Source organism: Berghia stephanieae, chromosome 2 (assembly GCF_034508935.2).
Source record: "Berghia stephanieae isolate SIO BIC M18660-M18661 chromosome 2, UCSD_Bste_1.3, whole genome shotgun sequence".
Taxonomy (NCBI): Eukaryota; Metazoa; Mollusca; class Gastropoda; order Nudibranchia; family Aeolidiidae; genus Berghia; species Berghia stephanieae.
The window spans coordinates 120034613-120047801 of NC_088361.1; the positions used below are offsets into that span (position 1 = coordinate 120034613).

Genomic DNA, 13189 nt, shown 5'->3' on the forward strand with positions numbered 1-13189 from the left:
CTGTCTAAAAACAATAAAAAGCGCTGACTGACGTCAATTTCGTTTCTTCTATTTACCTCACCGTCTCAAGTGGTGAATTTGAAGCTGGACATAAATTTTATTGATAGCCACAAATATGAAAACTTGGGGCAGCGTGACTCAGCCGTACGGTCTTTGCTTCTTACCCGAAAGGTACCGAATTCGATCACCTGCCGCTGCACTGTGTGGCTTTGAGCAAGTCACCTCGTCCTAGGTCAATTTTCGGCGCTGCACTGCGGCTGACAACTGAGTTATTCCAGTCTTCCCTTGGAATAGACCCTAGAGACAAATGTCCCTTTTGGGATGAATAAAGGGAATTTTATTTTATTTTATTAATTTATTTAATGACAAAACAAGAAGTCCGCTTTTCTAATTATTTTATTTCTAAATTCACCTTTCGGGGCCTGACACATATCGTTTTGAGACGATGAGTCAAATAATTTCAACTTACTTCATCAAACCCTTGGGCTCCCAGTGCAGCATACATAGTCAATCAAGAACTCTCTTCTGTTCCACCCTCTCGAGACCTTCCACGGTGGTTCCATGTTCCTTGACCTTGACGCCTTGAAAACCGTGGATACGTCCTGAAACAGAGCATTTATATAGCACAAGATCCACTAAACGTGCTCAAGGCGCTTTACACGGGGTTCCCAGCCAACAGCAACACTAAACATGTAGGACGAGACATGCATGACGCCTGTAAGGCGTTATAACAAATTTTTTTCCCGACAGAGACAAAGCTGTTAACGGCCAGGTACCATTTTACACCTAAGTACGGTGATAGAATGTGAGTAAAAAGGAATTTTCAAGGACCCAACTATCCGCTGTTCTCGAACCCTGGACCTTCCGATCCGAAAGCGAGAGTTATACCAGTAGACCACAAAGCCGCACAAGCTTTTTAAAAATAATGGGAAAAATTATAATTTGAATGAAGCCGAGTCCGCTGTTAAAGGATTAATAAGGACATTGAATTTTTGTCCCTTTTTTTTTTTTTTGTAAAAAGATTTTCGTGTAACAATGCCTTTCAAATAAAGCGGATTACGCTGAATATCAATTCCTAGCGTTCTTATTGGAACTGGCACGTTTGCTATGATCAAAACAAGCTATGTAAATATCAAATTTTATATGATTCTGGTTCTTTGAGTTAAATACAATTTTTTGTATTTTTGTGTCAAATTCAATTGAACGCGAAAAGCAAATCAAAATATAAATAGTGAAAAGCAAATACTTAATTCAATTACTACTTTCCAATTCAACCGTCAGTAAATCCTTAACAAAACGCCCATCAAAGAAAGGAATTGGATGCTTTGTCCGTAATCAAGATCATCATCATCATCGCAAATTTTTATGACTTTATACCTTTGAATCAATTTGTGTCAACTGAATATAGATTTTGTATTGAGGCCATATCAAAAACAGTTTTCTTCTTTAAGATCTATTTAAAAAAAAACTACTTTAAAACCGTTGTCATAAAATTCGAGATTTTACACTATAAAATGTAAAAAAGTAACGCACCACAAAATATGACATGAATTCATAGTTTTTCCAAAAAATCTTGTGTTGACACGTAGTTCCGGCTAGTGATTATGAGTTCACGTCATACTTGTCTCCGAATGAAAACAATTCGCTTTAACTGCAATAAACATATAATTTATGTAGTTTGCCTTAAATTTTGAATTTATGATTTATTGCTTATTATCTACATCATGTCGCAATTACAGATATGAAATCTCTAGTTTTAAATCATTTGAAATACTGAATATAATATACTCAATATTGTCATATTAACGATGAATGCTGTTTATATAACTTTGAAAAATTGTATCTGTGAACGAACGTTTCACAGTACATTTAAAGGAATTTAAAAGATATACGCTTTTAAACTATAGGACACGATACGACACTCTCGTAAGCTGCGAAAAGACATCTACTTGTATCTATCGATAACCCATTAAAGAGGCCGGCTATGGAATTGGAATTTCACAATCAACCTCGAGAAGATGATTATCGAAATACGACGGAGAGACCACCAGTGTGGAACGACGTGATATGAAAAGGATGCAAGACAACTTTGATATGGATATCATCCAAAGATGAATGGAACTGGGCGAACGTGAGTTCTGGACAGAGGATCATTGATATTCTTGCAGGTGAAGATACTGGGTATTTAGGAGAATGTCATCCCAATTTTTTTTCTGCATTATCATCTGGAAGGTAGAGACTATCAATCTGGGGTCAATGCAGAGGTGTTTGAAGACTGGATAAAGAACCGTTTGCTGCCTTTCCTCGGCCGTATTGCATTGGACAACGCTACATTTATGTGGCCCATGATCACTCAATGCTCCAACTTCGGCAACTATAAAAACTGATATGATTTCATGGCTCCAATCAGACAGGGCTAAATATTCTGACTATTTATCAATGATTATTTTTAATTGTTTAATTTTGTTTTTGTTGTTAATTTTCCCCTTTATCTTTGTCGAATAAGAAAACTAAAGTTATGCTGTAAGAGCCTTGGCAATCTGGGCATCTGCCCCTATAGAATAATTGAAAGTTGTTTCACTAAGTTCTTTATTATTATTTTCTAGATCATTAGAGTTTATATAAGGCGTCATATTGACGACATGATGGGCACATTTAATCTGACTCTTGACCATAAGGGGAGCTACTTGTGAATTAGCATCCACTAAAATGTCTAATGTGTAATATAATAAATCTTTAACGCAGTTATCAGAAACTTAGTGTACCATTAATAATAGCAGTGCGTAATGTGAAATAAACTTAAGTTCTCGGTCATACATATTATCACTAGGTGGATGAAATAACGTTGATTTTTTAAAGGAGAAATCGACTTCGAAACATTCTATACTTTGGATAATATACAAACTAAAAAATATATTACCTCCCTTTGGTTCGAATATTAAATTTTGTGGAAATTGGAAAAAGACGTTTTTTCATCTCACAGATTAAATTGTAAACGGTCAGAAAATGAATTGAATTCATTAAATTTTTTATGAAATACGTATTAATATAAACCTGTTCTTCTTAAAAACTAGCTATGTAAGAAATTGCGTTATATTCTTTCAAATTTCACCCTTTTATGTACTTTTTAATTTTTTTATTTTTTTTATTTATTTTTTTTATCAAGAAGAAGCAAATTTTGAAATACGATTTCTGCCGAAAGTGGGAATTAATTGACCTCAAGCAATTGCCTCGTAACCCCGGTGTTTCGTCCTTGGTTTCGATATTGGCCAAATCCGTATAGTGTTTGCATGGTACACGGACGATTATAATATATTTAATATTTGCCCTGTGTAAATTCCCATTACGCATGTGTTCATAATAAACAAACGTCTATTTAATCATCATTATCAAATATTCCCTTTTTCCGACCCCCCCCCCCCCCCCCACACACACACACACTTCCCATACACACATTTAATTAATGCTCTTGTCAAGTTTAACAATAGATCGCTTGAAAAAAAAAAGAAGTTAAGAATGACATGTCAGCGATTTTATTATGCATTGAAAATCATAAAAGTGCTTGCTGTGCTTTGTACACGGTGTGTGCACAGTGTTATAAAACGTTTTCGACAGAAGTTGAATAGCGAGGATAAAATCTAGCAATATAGAAGCAACGAAAATAATGGTAAGAGTCAATTGAAAACAACTCTATGAGCTTTGCAAATATCTGGGTGCATTTAGAAACGATACAGGTATCTACAGTTTCCTAAATAGAATTTAAAAAAATAAAAAAATAGGGCTGAGGACGAAAGGACCAGAAAGACACATTATGTGCATAGAGAGTCAATTTGGATAGATAGCCTTTTTTGCAGGTGCAAATTATTATTTCTATCTGACTTTGCGTTTGATCTACGTGCATACTTGACAAGATTACTATTGTTTGCATGTTTTAAAATGCATCTCCATCAAAGTTTCAAGCAGGGGTGTTAAATGGCCAGAATTCCTCGTAGCCAATTTCGATTATAAAAGTGGCCAAATAGCACCTTACTTGGCCAAACGCTACTTACTAACACTCTGACCCACTTGAAAAACTCATTGTTTTTGTTGTTGTTGTTGTTTTGTTTGTTTGTTTTGGGTTTTTATGTAGCGCAATATCCACTTAACGTGCTCAAAGCACTTTACAAGGGGGTCTATGAACAACAGCAACACGTAACATATAGGACGAGACATGACGCCTGTTAAACATTTTTCCGACAGAGACAACGCTGTTAACGGCCAGTTACTCATTTTACATCTGAGTACGGTGAGAGAATGTGAGTAAAGAGCCTTTTCCAAGGACTCAACTATGCGCCGAGCGAGGCTCGAACCCAGGACCTTCTGATCCGAAAGCGAGTGTAATACCACTAGACAACATAGACATGACTGTGGGGAGACCGAAAGGACAGTTGCAAATTAATTGGTTTTGTATCTATCTGAATAATAACATCTTGTTGATATCCTTCACATGACCACAATGGGGCTAGTGATGTAGAAATCGGAAGCCCTGGACTCAGTTTCTCTATTCATTTTTGCTGTGCTGAAACTGTATCCATGCTTTCATCACTTGGTTTTGGATCATTGCACGTTATACTTAAACTAAGACAGTCTTTCATCGTTAGCCCGAAAGTTTGGATAACGTTTTTCTTCAAATTTTAAAACTGTTATCGCCCTCAAAATAGCTCCAAGCCTCTTGTTGCTTATACTTATACTGCTTTTGATTTTTGTTGTAACACGAATAACAATTGAGAAGATACGCTCGCAAATTATGGCATTGCTTACACGGGTTATAAGGCATCTAAGTGCATTATATACTCTGCAATGTGCTTAGGAGGTTTTTCTCCTAAACTGTTCTCGTGTTTCAATATTGTAGTCCAAAACTGTAAAGTTCGACAAACATTTCTCCATTAAAGAAAAATTCAGATTCCCAGTCCTGAATTGTTCTTTGCTGATGAGTCCAGAATTAAATGTTGCATTGTAAGCTGGTCAATCAGGCTGTGGCTGTACAATCTTGGAGCTCAATTGCAGAAGTCGACGAAAACGTTTTAGATTTATTTGTTTTAAAGTAGTGTGTCCATGTGGCCATTTTATTGCTCCTATGCGGCCAAATTTAGGTCGCTGGCCAGACAATATTTGTTCTGGCCAAGCGATTCTCCTTGTGGCCATTTTTTTTGCCAATTTGGCCATATGACAGTCTGGTTTCCAGATGTTCCATTAATGTAATACCTTTTCCCATTTTTATATGTGCGGGAGTAAAATAACGTTTTCCGAGGAGTAAGTATAATCTCTTGTGAAAAGAGGGGTTTAAAAAATATCGAAATCATGTCGGGAAATCGTGGTTCTATGTTATTGTTATTGTTTCGTACGTAATATATTGTACAAATCTTCAATGAGCCCATAACCGCAGCCGAAGTCCGAACCTACAAACAAGCAGCTGTGAAACCATATTCGTTTCTTAGACGATGAAGACGTTTCATATTAATATGCTGTGACTACATCCCTTACGAAACGGTTCTTTTAAACCATTTAATTTAGAGCAATTAAAAAGTGCTGTCCCCCCCCCCCCCACCCCCCTCCCTCCCTTGTCCTTTCTTGTTTCTTTTTGTTAGTTTTTATTCCTGGCAAATACAAGTTCGATATTAAACGAAAGGTTGATCCATTGTGCTTTGTTTGATGTCTGAAGCCACCTCCTTTAATGCTGTATTTCTATTTTGCAATTTTATGTTTAACCAGTAGCACAATCTGCTTTGAACTTTTCGATAGAATGTGACGGACGTGCAATTTTTATGTTTGTTTATATACGAGTATTTTTTGGCAAGCATGTGATCAACAAATCCTCTCCCAACTATGTTCTACCTTATCCCAATCGCTAACCCGGGGAGCAGCGTCGCTACGCAAACAGATGCTTCGCGATCTAGAGCTGTCACTACTACGAATACAAGAGTGTAGTGTCGTCAGCTGACACCGATGAAGGGTTGCTTTCGTCATACAAGTTCTGGACATCAGTCTGTTGGATTTCATTCAGAGTCTTCTCTTGCTGGTACAAAAGCCTGATAACTTCTCTCCCAGCCCTCTCTATTTATTTATAAAGCCAACACCAAGTAATCGTCTCCCTTCGGTCATCGGTGGTCTGGATCGTGCCATTCTCAGGTCTCATCCATGGGTGTTGTTGTCGGCGTTCGTGATGCCATTTCCACAGGCTTGCGGAGTTAAGCCTTGTCGACGTTCCTGCTTCTACGCTACACCGGGGCGCAATACTCTGCAGTGGAATAGCACGCACAAAGTCAGGGCAGATGTTCTTAATAGCGGCTGTTCGGGGCCTCAAGCGGATCCCACCAACAACCTCAGAAAACTGTCGCGTTTGTCTATCTTCCTGTGGAATACCTTCGACATAAACCCGATATTATGTAAGGCAGCGTTCCAGCGTAACTTCCAAATACTTTGGATAAGACGCATGAGGGAGTAACTGGTTCTCGACTTTGACTCTCAGTGTCCTGGCATGCTCCATATTGCTTGGATGAAAAGAGTAGCTACGGTTTTTTGAAGTGTTTATCTGAGAGATACCGCTCATCAAAGTAGGATTTAAGGTTGGCCATATTCTTACCAAGTACGTTCTCGCTTCGATTCCATTAGTGAGCTAGGACCTAGTCTTCGTCATATCACACTATATGGGGTTGAAGCAAGTACGTTGAGAAGGTCGATGTAAAATTTCGCAAAACCATGCCCAATGTCGGGAACGTTGGCAGCAAGGCCTAGAGAATGGGGTCCGATAATGGCAGCAATCCAACCCCCCCCCCCCCCACCCCCACCATGTTCGGCGGGAGACGACAAACAGCTGGCTTAATAAGATTTTTTTTTAAAGAGAGGGAATGGGGATACCCCTCTCAAGCGCATAATGGACAGTGCCCCTGTTTCGAACTGAAATAAGTACCGACAACCCTTGTACATAGCTTTCCTGACTTCGGACAGAACCGCATGAATGAGATGAAAGTTGGATTGGACTAATTCAATTCCTCGAGGGGGCGGGGACATCACCTCCTCGAAACTCAGTGAGAAGACTTTCTACCTGTCCAACATGTACCCGTTGTGGTCAAGAGCCCGAAACCGCAGAACATATAGATGACCGTGGCGTTGTGACAAAGCACATTCTGTGTTCTTCAATAAAACGGCAGTATAGGTAACCGCATCCGTTCGTATCCTCAGTTCAAAGCCTGCCTCGATCTGCATCTCCCGTCTGTGAAGCCTGTCTGCTCAATTGGCAGGTCTGCGTCTACGACGATACCTCTCGGCTCGGTAATCGTTATCATCCGGGTTCCTTCTCTTTCCTGATGTTGGGTGTCATGGACTTCCATCTCGTTCTATTGATGGCAATTTCACAACGTTCGTTGGTCTTTATTGATGCTATCTCTTCGATATTTTGTTGCCAACTTTTACTTTCCTCCTCTACTTCCCTTTCAGTCTACAGAGGACTGAGCTACGTCCTGGTTTGAGTTTGCTGGTACCCCTTGTACAGCTTTTCTGACAGGGATTGTGGAATTTCCATCTGCCCCGTGGGATTGGGCGATGCCCTTAACAATAAACTTCTTGAATCTGGTGATGTTTTCTGATTTGGGAGTTACAATAGGGAAGACCTGTACGATTTATGAAGTCATTTTTTTCTCAGCTCGTCTTCTCAAAGTTCCGTCTATGCACATTGGGTGTTATTATTCTTTTGACGAAAACCGTAAAATATATAAATGTCTTAGACGGTTAACATCTTTACTTGGAAAATATGTTTCTCTCAAGCACAGGTGATACGCGTCACAATTTAACTGACTTGACCAAGCATGCAACAAGCTAACAACAGTAAATCTGGAACACAAACAGCTTTATAAAGGGTGGCCAAACAAGCGTCCTAACTCCACACAAAGTCCTTATCAGATGGGGAAGGAGATTAGAACCCTTGTGACAAAAGGCCGGATAGGTTGGAAGATTTTCGGAAAAGGTCGTTTCAACAATCTTTTCCTTTCTGAATTAGTCAACGAAATCTTCTCGTTCTTCTTTTCTTCTCTTTTTCATTTTCCTTCCGTTCTTTCTTTTGTCCTTTTCTTTCTTTCTTTTTTTTTTTCTTATGTAAAACGATAGATTCAGTTAGTTTTTCTCACGGCAACTTCTACACGGGAGATTCTGGGGATTAACAGATTAATGTAACTCGAGAGTTTATTTTTGGTTTTTTAGAGACAAGATTAGGAGTGATCCCATAATATTGATATTCACTTTATTGAAAAGTGGGATTTTTTAAAATGAAGTGAGGCGAGTAGAGACGTCTCTAGTAGTTACATTTTAGGAAAAGTCAAAACTTTGAAGGGGAGTGTCTTCTAATGTTTCGATACAATTTCAAAATCCAAGCCCAACCAATTAATTACATCACATATCATTTAAGAGTGTTCTATGGGTAAAAAACTCCAGAAAAATGAAATCAAATTTACAAGACAGCTGAAATTCACAATGAATATAGATTATGAGGCATAAGGTGCATTTAAGTTTTCTAATATTATTTTTAAAAATATCATGAACTATCTTTTCAAACTTTGTATGCAAGGGATCCTTATAATATATATATATATATATATATATATATATATATATATATATATATATATATATATATATATATATATATATAATGTAAATATCTTAATTTGACCCAATTACGATTCTAAGGGACATAGTTTTCTCATCAACCCGCTGGATCTTTGAACGGAATTTCATTCAGTAATAGAAATGACAAATGTTTCTTTTCTTTTCTTTTTTTAAATAAAAGTACTAGGTCTTTGCTCGTGAGGCAGATAATACTGCGGTATTCTGAAGAAAAAGAACCCAACACATTTTAAGAATTTGGCCAGAAAAACACACCTTTAACAACTGTTGATTAAAAGGACCTGATCTGTCAAAAACTCTCAGACATGGGACTTCAAGGAAACCCTGTCTTTGAGGATTTCTGACAAAATTATGGTAATTTTAATCTATCGATATTTGAAGGACGAGTTTTCTGGCCAAAATATTACAAATGTGGGTTTTTAAATTTTCTTTCAGAGCACGACAGAAGAGTTATCGTTTTGTTCCGTGTCGCTCACCTTTAACAAAAAGCCACAACCACTTATTCCGCAACGATCATGACTCTTTTATCTCTCATAGGATTTTCTTCTCATAAAGTGTTGTAGTTATTATCTTTTCACTTAACCACAAGAATGCCAGATCTGTCGATATTGGTGTAAGATCTTTGGGGTTTTTCCCTTCGAGTGGTTCAGAACAATTTGTCTTTTTCCCCCTTAGAGTCCTAAAAGCTGCAAAATTTACACGTAGATAGTTTGGAATGACGGTGCAAAGACATCAATATTAGAAAAACAAATCAAATTAAATTCTTTTATGATTTAAGATTTCGTTATTCATAATTTTGCAGCCCATCAATTTCAAAGGTTATTTTTATTTTAACGTTTGATGCAACAAGTAAAAAAATCTCTTATCTCTGATCATAATAATGATAAGGATGACGATGACTACTACTACAACTACTACTACTACTACTACTACTACTACTACTACTACTACTACTACTACTACTACTATACTACTACTACTGCTACTAGTAGCAGTAGTAGTAGTCTACTATACTAGTAGTCTACTAGTAGCAGTAGTAGTAGTATAGTAGTAGTAGTAGTAGTAGTAGTAGTAGTAGTAGTAGTAGTAGTAGTAGTAGTAGAGAAGAAGAAGAAGAAGAAGAAGAAGAAGAAGAAGAAGAAGAAGAAGAAGAAGAAGAAGAAGAAGAAGAAGAGAAGAAGAAGAAGAAGAAGAAGAAGAAGAAGAAGAAGAAGAAGAAGAAGAAGAAGAAGAAGAAGAAGAAGAAGGAGAAGAAGAAGAAGAAGAAGAAGAAGAAGAAGAAGAAGAAGAAGAAGAAGAAGAAGAAGAAGAAGAAGAAGGAGAAGAAGAAGAAGAAGGCGATATTACAATTATTTTTTTTTTTGACAGAGACTATTGTTAACTGACTGTTAACGGCCAGGTACTCATTTTACACCAGAGTGCGGTGAGAGAATGTGAGTAATGGGCCTTTTCCAAGGACTTAACTATGCGCCGAGCGAGGCTCGAACCCAGGACCTTCCGGTTTGAAAACGAGTGTCATACCAATGAACCGCACAGCCGCACAACAAGATTTAAAAAAATGAATTGAAAAAATTATAACTTGAAAGATGTTGAGTCCGCTGTTAAAGCATTAATGAGGACATTGCTCGACTCACATTTTCTCATTGTACTCAGGTGTAGAACTGGTGAATGGCAGGCAACAGCGTTGTATTGTCCGAAAAATGAATTGTAAGGGAACGCTGCAAGAGTCATGGTACTTCCCTCATGTTGAGCGTTACTGTTGACTTGGGAACAGAAATTTCTACAGAGTAGTCTCAATAGGTCTCTAAGTGGGCAATGCTTGAGACCCATACCAAAACGTTTTAAGCACAGAAAGTAAATATTGCGCTACATAAAGCCTCAAATCATCCTCACCCCCCCCCCCCCCACACTTTAAAAAAATATTCCACATCACTAATATCAGACTGGTTTGTACAAAATAACTTCTTCAAAGGGCCATCGATATTATAATATAACACCCATTTGGAACCACTAAACATTTTCTGTGCTCGGGAGACTGTTGACTCTAATGGTCTTGTGTTCGGATTCCGGTAAATAGCTTTAAGTTTTATGCCCATCTCAAACATATAGTATTTCTTTTAAAGCATTAGAATCTATATTGTATCTTGAATCTTCATCCGATGCAATATTATATTTCTGCGTGGACAAATGACGAGGAATATAAGCAATCTTTAAATGCAATACTTGGTTGCATAGACATTTTAAAGGTTTGCTTCTCTGCTTGTGTAGCAAACCAATTTGTTATGCTTTAAAATAATTTTCCTTTATCAACTTTATCAAGCCAAAAGAAAAAGAAAACAAATTATGGTAATTTCCTTATAATTCGTACAGAATCGTTATCAGTCTCAATATTGCTCAGAAACTTGATACCAACAATTAAGTTGTTCCATAAGCAGAATATAAATATTACTATTGGAGAAAAACGGGTAAAGATTGTTGTCAACATGAATAGATGAAGGAGAATTAAATGTTTGATACCAAGACTCACTTGACTTGAATGGGGATGATCTATATCACTTTTCCATGTGCTCGAGGTCATTGGTCACATTGAAAAATGTGCTCAAAAGTGACCCACATAGTGAAAAGTGTTCACAACTTTTGAAACATCTAACATCACGATTGGTCATTTTGCTCAGCTTGACATAATATGGGTGTGTTTACAAATTTCATAAACAAAGCAGCGAATTTACATTTGTTAAGAAATATTCAATAGTTGGATGGCAACAAATCATGTGATCGATGTCTTGAGTTGACGAAAACCTGAATTTCGCTCCCATTGGTATTGCTCTACTGGTATCTCTATGGAAACATTTAATCCGTTATATCCACAGAGCTGGGTTATATTTGTTTTGTTGTTGTTGTTTTTTAAGATCTAGCCCGTTTGCTATTAACTATCCTTTTTGTTTTATGTATATGTGTGCAATCTGTTTTGACACATTTGAAAGAGTAGTCAATTGTAACAGTATTTTTGGAAAGGAAAGTAAAGGAACAGCATTGAATAATGACTCAATACAAATTATAATTATAATTTATCGACTTAGGCAATCCTGTTGGCGACAAGTGAGGTGGGGGCCCTGGGGACGAATGGAAACACAACAGTCAGGCCCTGAAGGGGTAAATGGGGCGAACTACGTGACCAATGGAGCAGACGATAATGATACATTCAACATTCTGTGTCAAACTGACCCAAGGCCACTTTTACAACAACAACACAATAGTGTGGCACAGTGTTGTTACCAATGCTACTCAGTTTTCATTCACCTATGGCGTCTGTTTATGACACGATTTTTTTTTCTCAACTATAATATCTCTACACATCTAGCATCCCAGTGGCGTAACATGGTTGTAAAGGTAGGAGAGGCGATTATTGACACTGGTCAAGATAACGATGGGTCGACGTGGCCTTGGACGGATTAGACTGTGCTTGAATGTAATCTGAAAACCAAAACCAACCTCAGTATGATAATACAGCTATGCCAGACCTGTCTAGTACTACGAAAAATTCGGCTCCACCTTCAGAACATCAATCTCCTCTTTGACTCAATAAATCTTGTTGAAAAGGAAAGTTTGATGCTTAGAAACTATATTCATGACTTAGGAGCATTTTAGAATCTTACTGAAGGTAAATTTTATATTTCTAAAGCTATTTAAAGTGACTTTATCTTTTTTTTTTCCCTTGGAAAAACGAATTTTTGAAATTTCAAGTTGGCAGCTCTGAGATATGCTGAAATCTGAATTGATGGTTGATTCAATAAAATGTTTACCATTTCTGCTTGCCAAATTTGTCGTGCATTGAATGGGGTAACAAGCACACAGATTTCGCGGAAGTCCCAGGTTTGGGAGTTTTTGCCAAGATGAGGGCCATGTCAATCGATCGATGTTTGAAGGACGAGTTTTCTGGCCAAAATTTGAGATACACGTTGTTTTTTTTGGGGGTTTTTTTTTTCAGAGTAAGGCAGAGTAGCCTTGGATTTGAGACTTTTTGACACATTGTAGGTCATTTTAATCGGTGAAAATATCCAGTAAAATTGCTTTTGCCAGAGTGAAAATAGGCGATTTGTAAGTGTCCTCCGCTTAGAATCAACAACAACAACAAACATGAATCAACAACGAATGTAATAATATTGGTTTGCTTACATGTCAGTCACAGACATATCATCGATTGAAATGTCAACAAATTCTAATCCATATTTTTAAAATGTCAATACACAACGATGCATGAATCAGCCAGTCTCATATATATATATATATATATATATATATATATATATATATATATATATATATATATATATATATACTTATTCTCTCCTAAAGCTCATTCAATTTTCCACAGGTCTTGTATAAATTGTATTCGTTTCTGTTTTTGTTTTCATTTTTTTTCCCAGCCCAACCTCTTTTAACTTTTGAGTTGCAGCAGATTTTTTTCACCCAGGTCAACGGACTAAAATGTGAGGCTGGGAAAGGGGAAAATCTAGTCTATACTATAAAT

At 37.2% G+C, this 13189-nt stretch overlaps 1 long non-coding RNA gene across 1 annotated transcript; it reads right to left on the reverse strand.

Moving 5' to 3' along the window:
* Window positions 1-414: 414 nt before the first annotated feature.
* On the reverse strand, window positions 415-12619 carry LOC144963846 (uncharacterized). The gene is made up of 2 exons (XR_013643725.1): window positions 12462-12619; window positions 415-602 (listed from the first exon to the last, which is right to left on the reverse strand). It is a non-coding gene; the product is annotated as an uncharacterized LOC144963846 (long non-coding RNA).
* Window positions 12620-13189: the final 570 nt, after the last annotated feature.